Raw genomic sequence first — 14,907 nt, forward strand, 5'->3', positions numbered from 1 at the left:
ATTGGGCAGTATTGGGGAATTAGGTCAATTCTAGGGTAAGACTTAGGGTAATGGGGTGGGATCTTATTTAGTAAAGCTAGGCAGGTTTTTAGAAGCCTAATGGTGTAGGTTTGGTGAGGTTTGAGTGAAGATTTAAAAACCAGAAAATTAGGGTTACGGTTTCGGGTTTTGGGAAATAGGAAAAAGGGATGAAATTAGGGTTTCGGATGGGAATTTGGGCTGCAGCTTAAGGTCGAATAATAAGGGCAGTGTAGGGGTGGTTCGGTTAAAATATTGAAGGATTTGGATGGTTGGATTGGTCTAGGTGAGTTTTTAGGGTTTTTAGGTTTTAAGGAGGGATGAGGGCAATTGGGGTTGCAATGATGGGATTGGTCTGAAACTCAGGTCGAGTGGAGGGGAGGTGGTAAGGCTGCTGTGGATGGAGGGAATTGAACTGGACAGGAGATTTAGGGTTTATTAGACTTAGGGTTTAATGGGGATCAAATAGGATTAATGGATGGGATGGTATTGAGGGTCAGCTGGCTTAGGTTAGAGGAATAAGAGAAGAATGTGATGCAGAAATAGTAAGTTACTTGTGATTGAAAATCTCCAATGGCAGCAGCTTGGAGAAGAACTAGAGCAGGACCTCTCGATCTACAAGATGCAAGGAGTCGATTGGAGTCCATCAATCCATTCACGTTGATATTACTCACAAGACAACCTTGATATTACTCAATGCACACTCACGTGGACCTAAACAGCAACAACATTCATGGCAGCAAGCAGAATCAAATTTTTTGAAGTCTAAATTGTGGGAGAGCCTTCCCACAATTTTATTAATATAATAGGTCAATGGCCTGAGTCCTAAATCTATTATGACTCTTCCCTCTTCAGAAATCGTGGAGGGGTATGATTAAACAACTGAAAACAATTAAAACATCTAAATTAAAAAAAGATCCCTAAGTAACCAATAGGAAATAAGAACCTATTAGCTAATAGGATCATATCACTTAAATTGAACCGGTTCACACCAAGTGTGAACCGGTTCAATTTAAACTAAAAAAAAAAAATTAAGTATAGAATGAAGAAAATAAACTAAGGCTCCTAGCTATGGCCTTATGATTAGGGTGGCTTCTTTAGCTCGAGGATGCTTGGATCTGCATCATAAGGTTTGACCGAAACATAAAATTGAAAGCTTTGAACACATTTAAAGTTGAAAATTGCACCTACCGTTGAAAATCCTATTTTTGTTCTTGAACTGGGGCCTGGGGGGTTGACTTTTTATCATTTTGGAATTTGATTTTGTAACTATTTTTATTGGATTCAAATAGGGGGTATTAGCTTATTTATGAATAATATCTTAAGTAAACGAAATTATTTACGTAAATGATCTTTGGCATAAATAAGGGCCTGTCCTTGTTTCGAACAAGGTTTCCTCAAGTTTCGATGGAGAATAATTGACTTTATTTAGGTGTTCAAGTCGAAACTTGCAAACTATGGACTGTTTCGGTCGAAACATGTCGAGTTGGGTCGAAAGGTGGGAATTTTAGAATCGATGGCAGTTTAGACCGAGATGTTTTCCACGAGTGAGATTATATTTTGACATGTATGCATCAATCAAAGGCACCATAACTGCAACCTATATGCTGCTGTACCCTAACCAAGAATTTGAGAAAGCTTGACCCAACATGAATTCAATGCACCCCTTTACAATCCAGTAGAACAAAATTCAAACAAAATTTACAAAACAAAGCTGTAACAATATCAGAGTAGCAAGCCAGAGAATCGACAGAGAGATATGAGAGAGGAATGAGGGAAAAGGGGGACTGACTAGAGAGAAGAGATCGATACTAGCAGTCACCCCAAAACCTTTATTTATACTGGTGTTGAATACAAGACTGGATTCCTATTTGTAATAGGAATCAAACATAGAACTAAACCTTAACTCTACTACTAATGAAACATAACCCTAATAGGACACTTAACCCCGAATATCGATAGAGGAGAGATTCTCCTATCGAGTTACAATTACAACCCTATGTGCCACTCAGTACATATAATTAACAAAAGCATAAATTGTAATTTTTCTATGTCCATAGAATAACTGCTTCAATTGTGAAGAGCTCTCAAAAACTCTGGCCCATCAGAAACTGCTGCCATTATAGCTCTCTAATGCACTAAAACTCTTTAAGAAAGGACCCACATGTGGTATGGACCAAAGTGTGAGAGCAAAAGCAGCAACCAAGTATGTGCAAAGGAATAGGACTGAGCACTCCTCTTGATCCACATCAAACAGCTGGGTCGTTATACCTAAATCATCATTAAATCTTCTCTGTTAATCAAATCTTAACATTGATACATATAATCTTGTCAAGTAAAATAAGATGATCCAAATGATTAAAAGGATATTAGAGGAAAACTAGAATTTATTGATGATTACATACCTAAATTCATCGCAAGTGGGAGAGTAAATTGTAACTTCAAGATGTATCTGTAGAGCGGGTCTGGCGAGAGAAAACCCAGATCACCAGCAACCTTAAGCACTCCCATCCCAATGAGAGGAAGTATTAAGTACCGCATTAAAATGACTCCAATAATGATCAATGGCTTCCAACTTTGCTGAGCGTAGACCTGCTTAAACAATACACATTATGGTAACAGCATGTTCAAATACAGAATTCAATTCTTCTCCCTTTCGTTATGGTATTTCGTTGGATAGTTTTAAGATCATTTTACCTTGGATGAGGTTACCACCAAGTATAAGGGTGATGCTAGGAACTGTTCCATCCCTACACAGTTTGATGTTTTGATGTCAATAGAAGAACGAGAGTTCATGCAAGATGAGACCAAGTAAAAGAGATGACAATGGCTAGCTCGAAGAGATTTCAGTTTCTCTCTCACTTTGTATAGTTTGTGTGTGTTATAGTAGCAGACACACAAGCAGATACAGAGGAGAGTAACACAATATAGACATGACTACAGATTTGTTTTTTTGCTTGGGACTTGCTACCTCTAAATCAATACAGATGTTGAAAAGAAACCTGATTCAATAGAGATTCAATGGTAGAAGAAGATAGAAGAGAAGATAAGAAACAGAATTAAAATTGTTAGGTGATGATGATGATGATCAAAGACAGACCTCAGAGGGTCAATATTTATAGGCACCGCCTGTTGGATTGATGCAGAATCTTCTCACCAATTACATTTTGCATGGTATATTCAATCATGTTGATTTCTTTAACTTGCATGATTATGTAGCTTTTGATTTGTCCACATAAGATATTATCATGGTGTTTCCTATGCCCATGGTATTATAGCCAGTGATTACTCATTTTTGGCACTTAAGCGAGCTCTTTTGTCATGTCTAAACTACGGACAGGTGAAGCTATGGTGGCATTTTGATTTAAATGAAATGGATCTCTGTTTTAGGAATCTACTTCCCTTATTTTTCTAGCAAGTGCATTAACAAAAGATATCGGTTTTCTAGTCAGGAAGATTTTATCTTTCGTATATTGAGAGTAATGTGAGTGTTGACTTTGAAATTGTAATAATGAGTAGAGTTTGTGTTTTAATTAGTCGTTGAAGAATTCTCCAAATTCAACTGTGAAGAGAACCAACTTTTCCTCAAGGAACCAGTAGTGCTTTCCCAATTCCACTGTTATGTTTTATACTGGCAGGTACCAGCCTATGCAGCCGTACAACTATAACGTTCAATACAAACAATTACTATTTGGCGTAGAGGAGAGTCATTTCTTTGGGTTGGCACCAGCAGGTTGAGACAAGCAAGCATTTGGGATGGAGTTTAACTATGATCTTTGCTTTCTATTTCATGTTTGTAATATCTAAAGTGTAATGGAAGCAATGAATTTTATGACTGTATATATTATATATCACTTTTTAAAGTTGAATGAAAGCAATGAATTCTTATGTCCCATTGATGTTTAATTGATATTTTTGTTTATGAAATGTAGAGTGTAATAATGTAATTACAGGTGAAAATAAGATTCATCTAAACAATTTTTTTTTAAACAGTAAATTTTTTATGATGATAATCATTTTACCATCACTATAAATCTTCTTTACGATGGAAACTCCCATCGCAGAAAATAGATTATGTACATTAAACAGTTTTTCCAATGATGGGAAAATCCGTTGCCAAAAACATAAGGGTGGCGGAAAAATATTCGTCGCTGAGAATTAAAAGTGGCGACAGTAATACCTACTGTCGTTGTAAATATACGGGTGATGGTAAAATAGTATCCGTCGCAGAAAATGACAAAACGACAATGGTAATACTTATCGTCGCCGAAAGTAAAACCTAAGACGATTGTAAGTTAGGGCCTGCATTATAACACTTTTGTTTCTGGGCCATGATTCTATTCCAGAAATGAATTTTTGTATTTCTACTACTCGGCCAAATATCTGGGCAAAAAAACACGTTTGGTAACGCATAATAATTTATGTTTCTTGGCCAGAATAGAAACAGAAACGCGTTTGTTATGCATAATCATTTCTGTTTCTAGAATTTCTATAAAATTTAAAAAATGTCATTAAATACCCAAAAATTTGGTGGAGGTGGTGGTGGCTGCGGTGGTAGAGGTGGAGGTGGAGGTGGAGGTGGAGGTGGAGGTGGAGGTGGTGGTGGTGGAGATGGTGGCAGAGGTGGTGGTGGTGGTGGCGGTGGCGGAGGTGGAGGTGGAGGTAGAGGCGGAGGTGGTGATGGTAATGGAGATTGGTGGTGGTGGTGGTGGCGGTGGCGTGGTGGTGGAGGTGGAGGTAGAGATGGAGGTGGAGGTGGAGGTGGAGGTGGAGGTAGAGATGGAGGTAGCGGTGGTGGTGGTGGAGATGATGGCGATGGTGGTGGTGGTGGTGGTGGCGGAGGTGGAGGTGGAGGTGGAGGTGGAGGTGGAGGAGGTGGTGGTGGTGGATGTAAAGGTAGCAGTGGTGGAAGTGGTGGTGGTGGTGGTGATGGCAGTGGCGGAGGTGGAGGTGGAGGTGGAGGTGGTGGTGGTGGTGGTGGTGGCGGTGGAGGTGGCAGTGGCGGTGGCGGTGACGGTGACGGTGGTGGTGGTGGTGGTAGCGGTGGCGGTGGATGTGGTGGTGGTGGAGATGGTGGCAGTGGCGGAGGTGGAGGTGGAGGTGGTGGTGGTGATGGCGGCGGTGGTGGTGGTGGTGATGGCAGTGGCGGAGGTGGAGGTGGTGGTGGTGATAGTGGTGGAGGTGGTGGTGGTGATGGTGGCGGTGGTGGTGGTAGTGGTGGTGATGGCAGTGGCAGAGGTGGAGGTGGAGGTGGTGGTGGTGATAGAGGTGGAGATGGTATGATTTATGGAGGTGGAGGTGATGGTGGCGGTGGCGGAGGTGGAGGTGGTGTGGTGGCAGAGGTGGTGGTGGTGGTAGTGATGGTGGTGTTGGTGGTGGTGGTGGTGATGGCAGTGGCGGAGGTGGAAGTGTTGGCGGTAGAGGTGTTGGTAGTGGTGGCGGCGGTAGAGGTGGTGGTGGTGCTGGTGGTGGTGGTGGCATTGGCGGTGGCGGTGGCGGAGGTGGAGGTGGTGGTGGTGATGGCAGTGGCAGAGGTGGAAGTGGTGGCGGTAGAGGTGTTGGTAGTGGTGGCGGCGGTAGAGGTGGTGGTGGTAGTGGCAGTGGCGGTGGCGGAGGTGGAGGTGGTGGTGGTCGTGGTAGCAGTGGCAGAGGTGGTAATGATGGTAGACGTAGTGGCGGCGGCGATAGTGGTGGTGGGGTTGAAGTTGCATTAGAGGTGGTGTTTTCTTTTTAACATAAAAGTACTGCTTTGCCCATCAAATTAAGCATGTGCTCATTAAAGAGCAACTCCCCCCTTATTTCTTCTTATTATTTCTGGGACAAAGAAACTTCAAATTAGAGCTTATTTTTTTCTATTTCTCAGCAATTTTTTTGTCCCGGTTCATTCCCAGGAACAAAAAAATGAACCGATGTTAACAAACGGATTTCTCTTATTTTTTTATTCCCAAGAACAAAAAAACAGAGAAATAGAGAAGCAAAAGTGTTATCATGCAGGCCCTTAGTAACTGTCGCAGAAAATATATAACCTGGCAGGCATGCTTTTACTGTTGCCCATTTTCAGCTACGGAATTAACGACGGACTTATTTACAGTCATCCTTATTTTTGGCGACGGTAACTTATCAGCGACAGCTTTTACAGTTGCCAAAAATGACATTTCTTGTAGTGTTATCAGCCACATGGCAATTTAATTGTTGCATTAACTTGTTAAAGTCTTTGTGTTGTAACATTATTGGACATTACTTGCATTCTTCTCTGAACCTTCAAACATAAGGAGTAAATGCTGCCTTTCCCAAGTGTTTCTCTACTTGATTATGTTTTGAAGGTAAAAGAGTAAAAGATCATTGGATAATTAGCCGAGAACTCTTGTTACTGCATAGACATAGCGTCATGCATTATCTAAAATGGTGTCAGAGTTCATAATTTTTGATCAAGTTTGCTGGACTGCCAGTGTGGAGATTGTGGATGGGTACAGAGATTTTGATGGGGTATCAAGAATAACAGCTCCAGAAAAACCGAAAAGGTGAGTATGCTCTGTGCCCATTTCCCCTGTTTTATTTTATTTAATTACAATCACTTTTGCTTCCATTCTGGTTTTCCAATGAAGAACTACAGTAGCTTACTTTACTACACATACTCTCCAATTCATGATGGGTTTTGTGCGAGCGGAATCAATTTTCATTTGCTTATGCTGGTTGGCAGTTCGGTTCCTATGTTACATTCATCAAGAGGAAGAAATTGTACCCTTTGTAAGTTTATGTGAAGTTATGTTTCTAGTTCATTCTATAAGCTCTAGTACTCCTGATTTGCTAGTCTTTTTCTATAGTCATATTTCAGAAATTTGACTTCGATTCTAAAAAGAAACCAAGATTTGAGGCTTTTGATTAGTGACAATCTGGGATCTGCCATTAAACATTTCTTGTAAAAAAATGTTGAAAATTGCTTTTCATTGTTGCAACTTGGAGATGTTTGGTTTCGTTGTTAAAGTTTTTCTGCTCCCCTTGGACTGTACATACTAATCCTTACAATTACTTATTTGGATATTTTTGGTCAGAGTCATCTCATGTGTAATTAGACAACAGCTCTTTGGTAATGTAGGTGATTTTTATAATTTTCTCTTAAGCTTTTGACATTTTGAGATTCAATGTCTTCTAGTCTACTTGTGTTGGTTATGACAGAATTATCATCATGCTCCAGTTTCATTTATTCAAGAGATAATGATTTTAGATTATTTTCCTTATCCCAGACAAGGTTCGAGCACTCGCGAGATCTTGCCGAGATCTCGCCGAGTTTCTCGGATTTTTGAAATCTCGAGACGAGATTGCCTGCGAGTCTCAAAAGTGCAATATCTCGGCGAGATCTCGGATCTCGGTTGGATCTCGGTTTCAACCCACCTACCACTTAAATACCTTACCTAATTGGACAAAACTCGACATATCTCGGCGAGATCTCGGATCTCGGGTCCAGATCTTGGGTTGACCCAAAGTTGAGGCTTCGAGTTGAAAAAAAAAAAATGCACCAACTCGGCGAAATCTCGACTCGTCTCGGTTTTTCCAAGAGTCGAATTGGCACCGAGACCCGAGTTTTAGTACCTTGATCACAGACTTCTTTGGATGTAGATACCTGTATACTGTCAGAATAGGAGCACCACCCTTCTGGCACTTTACTTTTAACTTTTAAGTACAAACTGCCATACTTGAGGTTGGGTTTGTGTATTGCAGTACCAGGTTTGAATTGCCTGAGGGAACAAATTAAGTGATCTATGTTGTGTTATGACTAGTTTAAACTCTTGTTTGGAAACTGTTTACTTTTATGGGATTAAACTATTACATAACCGTTGAATTAGTTTCATGTATCTTCTCATAGACAGAGTCACTTGATTGATAAGTGATTGACTAAGATGGTGTAGTAAATCTTGATATGGGTCCTACTTACAGTAATGGTACTCTTTTTTCATGACATGACCTATTCTCGTTGAAGAAATTTTGGAGAGCCTAGATGTTTCCACGTGGTTTCCAATCGCTATGGTATTGAAACTTTTTTGTGCCCCACCCATGAGAACAGCTTAGTACTCTATATTCTGTAGTGAAAGGCTTTTACAGTCAGGTTGTAATGGATGCCTTTGTGAAATTTTTATGTAAGTTGAAGAACTTCCCATCTTTTCTAACATTCTAAGAGGCTTTTCTCAGAGCTATTATCTTTGTCTGAGTCTTGATTGACCCACTTAAATTTTTTGCCTACATTGTCATTGATTGTTGTGCACTCCACAATTACATCCAAGACGAACAACGATCCGACCAAGAATTTGGAAGACTAGGAAATGATGAGGCTTTAGTGGAAGATCCAAATCCGACATCTACAGGTGATCCATCAACAGTTATGATTCCTCCACATAGTTCTCAACGTCAGTGAGAAAATGAGATGTTTGGGAAAGAAAATTGTGAATCAGATAGCTAGACGTCATAGGATGGCAGAGATTTGATGTTCTAAACTCAATTGTTTTGATTTTTGTTAATGTCTTTGATTTTCACAACTGTGAAACACTTTTATTTATTGCATAGTGTCATTTATAGGAGGGCAGGCCTTGGTGCAATGATAAGGTTGCTCCATTGTGGCCAAGTGGTCATGGGTTCGAGTCTGGAAACAGCCTCTCTGCGAAAGCTGGGGTAAGGCTGCATATATCATGACCCTCCCCAGACCCCGCAGTGGCGGGAGCCTGTGCGTTGGGTACGCCCTTATTTTTGTCTTTTAATATTTGAATGAACAGTTATATTTATTAGAGATTGTCTTTTTATTTGTTTTATGGAAACACAACCATTAATATAGATGACATTTCTGTAAAATACTGTGTAGTTTCATAAGCCATATTGCTGTTTCTGTAAATACTGTGTTTCATAAGCCATAATGTCATTTGTGTAAATAGTGTGTAGTTTCATAGGCCATAATGGGAGTGCAACCACATTTAACCTTACTTTCCTTAATCTTGACCTTGAGGACGAGGTCAGTTTAACAAAGAAGGAATGATATGTACAAGGCAAAATAGAGTATGATATATGTTAGTTGCATGTTAGTAGCTTTGACATAACAGTTACTTGGGTTTGTAGGTGACATAAGAAGTAGAGAAAAGTGGGGTTTTAGTTATGGAATTAATTGGGTTTGTAAAAGACCTAATAAGTAGGGAAGAGCAGGGATTTAGTTATGGGATATGTGGGTTTTGTGAGAGTAGTTTAAAATGTGGGGAATGTAGGGAAGATTTCTACAACTCCCCTGAATTTATACTCTATTTACTCAAACCCCTGTCAGAAGTTCCACCTTTAATTCCCCAAAAAAGTGAATTCTGACCTCTTTTTCTCTCCTACTGTTTTGAAATGGCCAAATTACCCCTCCTATTAACAGGTTCTCATCACCAGTCTTTCCCACCTTTTTTTTTAATTTCTTCTTCTTCCTCCGTAGAATGCCCCTGCAAATCCCACCCTCAGCCCCCTCTCTCACCTCCCCTACCCCTCCCTCCCCTGCAACCCTGGCCAACCATACTCCCCTGGCCCCAGCTCACCCAAACTTACCCCTGTTACACTCTCCACCCCACCCTTGCCATATATTCTGCCCCTGCAATACCTCTTATCTCTCCCCAAGCCCTCCCTCTTTTGACCGTGCCCCCACCCCACCCCACCCCACCCCGCACCGCAACACCTGCTTCTCTTACTGCAGGTTTTTAGAAAGGTTGATCTAATCGATTGATCTAAAACGAAAACTAAAATAAAATTCAATTGCTGGGTTTTTCTAGAAGACATGGGATTTAATCTCTAATTTCTTTTTCCTTTTTTCCAAGTGTTTTCAGTTAACTCCGATTTGTTTTTCCCACCCCACCCCAAGTGATTCAATCCATTGCTTCTCATGTGCTAGTCCTTTTGTCCTCATTTTACTTTCTACCTGGAATCTCCAACTCTCTCGATTCTCCCTGTTTCTGTATCTATATTTTATTACTATTTTCTTTTTCCTCTCAGATCATCGGATTCCATGGTGAATTCCCAGAATCTCTCATTCAATGGCATCAAGGGTACCAAACAAAACAAATATTCATTGAAATGGGAAGAGCAGAACTGTTATAATCTTCTGCATCTTGGATTCTTCTTTTATTTTGTGATTGATTAATCTCTCTCTCTCTCTGATGGCCAAGTGTTTCATCTTCACTGCTTTGAGGGAATGGTTTTACCACTATGCCTTTGTGAATGCTGGCCTCAGATCGGTCACGATGAACCTGGGCGATGGCATCATCATGCACTGTTGGGGTACTTAAAATGCACAAACATAGCAAACCCACGCTGGCCTTAGAGGAGGTGGTGAGATTTGCAGAGTGGATGGGGGGTGGTTGCGGGGTTGCAGTAGGGGTGGGGGTGCGGTCAGAAGAAGAGGGGGCTTGGGAGAGAGATGAGAGATTGCAGGGTCAGGATGTATAGCAGGGGTAGGGTGGAGTGTGTAACAAGGGCAGGGGAGAATGGTGGGGCAGGGTTGCAGGAGGGAGGGGTAGGGGAGGTGAGACTTAAGAGTGAGAATGGGAGAGGGAGGAGGATGGTTCGCAGAGAAGTTAGGGGAGGGTGAGGGTGGGATTTACAAGGGCATTCCACGGAATTAAAAAAAAAATGAGAAAGACAGGTGATGATCACCAATTAACAAGAGAGGAAATTTGGCCATTTCAAAACAGCAAGGGGTGAAGAAGAGATATGAGTTCTGTTTTTGGGGGAATCAGAGGTGGAACTTTTGACAGGGGAGTTCGTGTAAATAGAGTGCAAGTCCAGGAGAGTGATAGAAAATTTACGTAAAATGTATTTGGTTTTAGTTGTAATTCTATATGCATTTAAACATCTTTTATCTAATGAATAGAGGAGGATTTGCTTGATCACCTAAAATTTCTTGAGAACGAGGTTTGGCTTCCTCTGTAAAGCCAATAAACACCTAAAATTTCTCATTGTTTACCCACATTCCACCTATTCAAGATAGGTGAAACGCAATAAATTCCAGTTTGTATCAGAGCATTTCTTCCAACATACCATGTCATAATGACATGGCCATCTTTTGTGATCGAGTTGAGGAACGGTTTCATAGGCGACAGCAATCTTCCTTATCTTTTGAGGCTTCCCGGAACTCTATGTGGTATTGCCACCACCACCCCAATGTTAATCCTTAAAAACATAAATCCCACCGTTTTTACGATTGATGCCACTCATCTAACAAATTGCAGCTCCTCCTAGTTGATTCCTAGAGCACAGATTGATGTTGTATTTCAGGAGAAGAATCCCCATCCCTTAAGGTTTAGAGTTGATTTGGGAAAGAAGATGGGTGATGGAAGAATTTCTTCACCTACCACTAAAATATTTATGGGTTTCGGGCCAGTTTCTCTTAAAAAAAAGCTTAATTCAATGCTTAATTTCCATGACTTGGGCCCATTTGTTCAAAAATGTTATAAAAATTATTTACACATAGGTAGTAACCAAACTTATTTCATTCTACAATCTATTGTGTTTAGTAGTTACCAAACAGTTTTTATTTTTTGATCAAAATGGTTTTCAGTAATGATTTTTTTTTTTAAATAGGCCAAAAACGAAATGAAAAATGATACCAAAAAGTCCCTAAGACTGTGGGCGGAGTAATGGTTGTATAGGAGGCTAAACACAGTTAGGCAATGTGAAAAATGGGATTTCTGGTGATTCGGCTCTTGGACGGAGTAATGGGGGTCTAATTCATGGATGGGGATGGATGAAACTTGAAAAAGAGTTTAAGAGGGTGGATAAGGGCTCAAAAGGGGAGGAAAATTGAGAGAATGGTGCATGGGGTTGTGGTTTGTCTCTATGTTGACGCCCGTGGTGTGGTCCCCACTTTCCGTGGCCCTGTGGGTTTGTCCATATGCTGACGCCCGCGGTGTGGAAGTCCTTGTCTATTTTTTTAGGGTATGATTTTATTGCCTACTGCATTTTTTGACAGATACCATGGGTCAACTTTGATATCAGCTAGCCTTTCTTGATATGTATGTCTGGAAATAATATTGCCAACATAATTCTAGAAGTACATCATATTATTGGAGCTATTTTGAATGCACTTCTGACAGCCTGCACCATTTGTGTTGCATACTAACTGTCCATATTATTGGTGGTTTCATTTGCCAGGTTTGTATCTTACTCTTGTCAGCATTGATTCCTCAACTTGATCCTTTTGTTACTGAGAGACTTCATCTGTGTGCCAGGAGAGACGGAGGAGTAGTTTTCTACTAGATTAGCAAATAATTTGGAGAACCTTATACTTAAAGGAGACCAGAGATGGTATTTGCTTCAAATATTACCCCACATCTATAGGAATTATTCTATTTGCAAGGGAAGTTTTGTTGCTGATCATTTATGTGTGTAAATGCCAGATTGCTGCATTCATTCTCGAGCCTGTAATGGGAGCTTGAGGTGTAATCCCACCACCTGCAACATATTTTGAGAAGGTAAATCCTCAATATAGTGGAAATTGTTCTCCCAGTGGGGGGGGGGGGGACCCTCTGTGAATGCTTGGCCTGTTGGTGACTCAATCAGGGATTGGAGTTCACCAATTGAGAACCCACTTTGATTTTTATTCCCTTTTTTTTATTATTTATTATTGATATATTTATCATAAAAAATGATTTTAAAAGGTTGGTGAAATAATGGGTGGACCAATTATACAACACAGTTGATCTAATCACTGCTCACACATGCCTAAGTCAAATATGTTTTGTAGAGGATGTATTAGAGATGAATACATTGACATGTAGTAACAGAGGATGCATTAGAGATGCATACATTGACATTTATAAATAGTAAATACATCCATGCATGTGCTTGATGTCTTTATAAATTCATCATCTTGCATCTGAATACATTCAAATACAGACTTTTAGACAAACCTATTCATTTGACAGCCAAATGGTGTCCTCCATAGCATCATTCATAAATAAATATATGGGATGTAGTTTTCTGTGTGGGAGTGTAGCCTACGCCAACACTCCCATGTGTCTATCTCTCTTCTCTTCAAAACAAGGGGCAGAGATGTCTTTTCATATGGGGAGGAGAGAGATAGACTCATGGGAGTGCTGGCATAGGCCACACTCCTGGACAGAGTTCTTTTTCCCTAAATATAGATAGTGACCTTTATATTCCTGATACTGTTCGTAATTCTGGTCCATTCAATTAGAATACATCAACTTTGTTGGGCTCATATATTTTTAATTGATTACTCAACTATGATGAACTTTAAAGTGCATGAATACGCTATATGCCAATCATTCTACTCTTCTTCACTGCAGATTCAAGATGTCATGAAAAAAATATGACATACTCTTCATTGCAGATGAGGTATTTAACTCTTATGAAAAAAAACTGTCCGGGAGTGTGGCCTACACCAGCACTCCCATTAGTCTGTCTCTCTCCTCATATGAAAAGACACCCATGCCCCCTTGTTTTGAGGAGGAGAGAGATAGACCAATGGGAGTGTTGATGTAGGCTACGCTCCCGGACAGAGAACTACTTCCCTGATGTCTATCTCTATTACATAGGTGATATGTGCCTTTGGATGGCTAGGAATGATGTTTGGTTGTGACAAATAAAATATTAAACCAGACCTTGCCTCCAGAGCAAAGGTAATAAGATCTGAGAAAGGAACTTACCTGCCCATATCAACAAAAGCAATTTCTTATTGTTATTCACCCCATCTCAAAATGTGTTTGTCAGGCTCTTTTGTCTGCATACATGCCTATTAGTGCAGTTCTGCTGAGCCCGGAAGGCTGAAATATCACAAGTTATACACTCGCAAAGAAACAAACTTGGTATTCGAAGAGTAATAACTGCTGGGGGATAAATGCCTCCTCTATTGCTTGGGATCGATAAGAAAGAGATTCGGGAGTCTATCAAATACGTATTAAGTACTTTTTAGTGTTTCAACCCGATTGGAGACATGGTTTAAAGTATTGTCCGATACGATACGATACGGACCGATACATATCGGTATCGGCCGACACTGATACGTCTCTTTTTTTTATTTTTAAAATGAACTGTCTCGAATTGTATCGAAATGTATTGACTGATATGATACAATACGACCGATACGTATCGATACCATTGATACGTCTAGTAAATGGTTTTGTGGGTGGTTTAATACGTCTCGATAAGTATAAGTCGATATAGCTCGATACATACCGATATGAAACGATACATACCGATACCATTGATACATTCCATAAAAAAAGCCATTTTCACTCATAGACTCGATACAACTCCTAATCTAACGAAAAAAATGAAGGAAAACTCTCAACCAAGAGTCTAAAATCTTGCATTTAATCATGATTTTTCACACTTTTAATCTAAAAAACGAATCAAGGAGTGCTACAACATCATCCTTTGCATCGTCCAATACTCTTCATGGCTATAGATGATTACAACATGTAAGAAACCTCATCTTTTATAATAATTTCAATTTAATGCACTTGTTTGATTGTGCATTATTCACCATTTTAGTGTTTATGCATGAAACTTGTTATATATTGCTTATTTATACTGTTTTTTTGTTCCAAAAGTGTATTTCCATGTGTATCTTGACAATTTCTATGCGTATCTGTATTGTTCGACATGTATCTCCGAAACGATACGATACGATACGTCTCTTAAAATCACCCGACCGATACGATACCCGATACCAATACTTTAAACCTTGATTGGAGATGCTCTGTTTTTTCTCTGTAGAGTAGTGCTTTTAATTGTGTTGTTTTCAGGTAACTTTTCCCATGGATTTACTTATCCTGGGCATCCTGTTTCCTGTGCTGTTGTACTGGAAGCAATCAAAATATGTATGTCTGCATTACTTAATTTTCTTGAACTTCAAAC

The 14,907-nt window shown here is 40.0% G+C and overlaps 1 long non-coding RNA gene across 1 annotated transcript; it reads left to right on the forward strand.

Annotated features, from left to right (window-relative positions):
• The first annotated feature begins 12,245 nt into the window (after positions 1-12,245).
• Positions 12,246-14,867, forward strand: LOC122640234. The gene is made up of 5 exons (XR_006329638.1): positions 12,246-12,330; positions 12,423-12,497; positions 13,335-13,383; positions 13,584-13,853; positions 14,796-14,867. It is a non-coding gene; the product is annotated as an uncharacterized LOC122640234 (long non-coding RNA).
• The last annotated feature ends 40 nt before the right edge of the window (positions 14,868-14,907 follow it).

Source organism: Telopea speciosissima, chromosome 9, assembly GCF_018873765.1.
Source record: "Telopea speciosissima isolate NSW1024214 ecotype Mountain lineage chromosome 9, Tspe_v1, whole genome shotgun sequence".
In the NCBI taxonomy this organism is placed as follows: domain Eukaryota; kingdom Viridiplantae; phylum Streptophyta; class Magnoliopsida; order Proteales; family Proteaceae; genus Telopea; species Telopea speciosissima.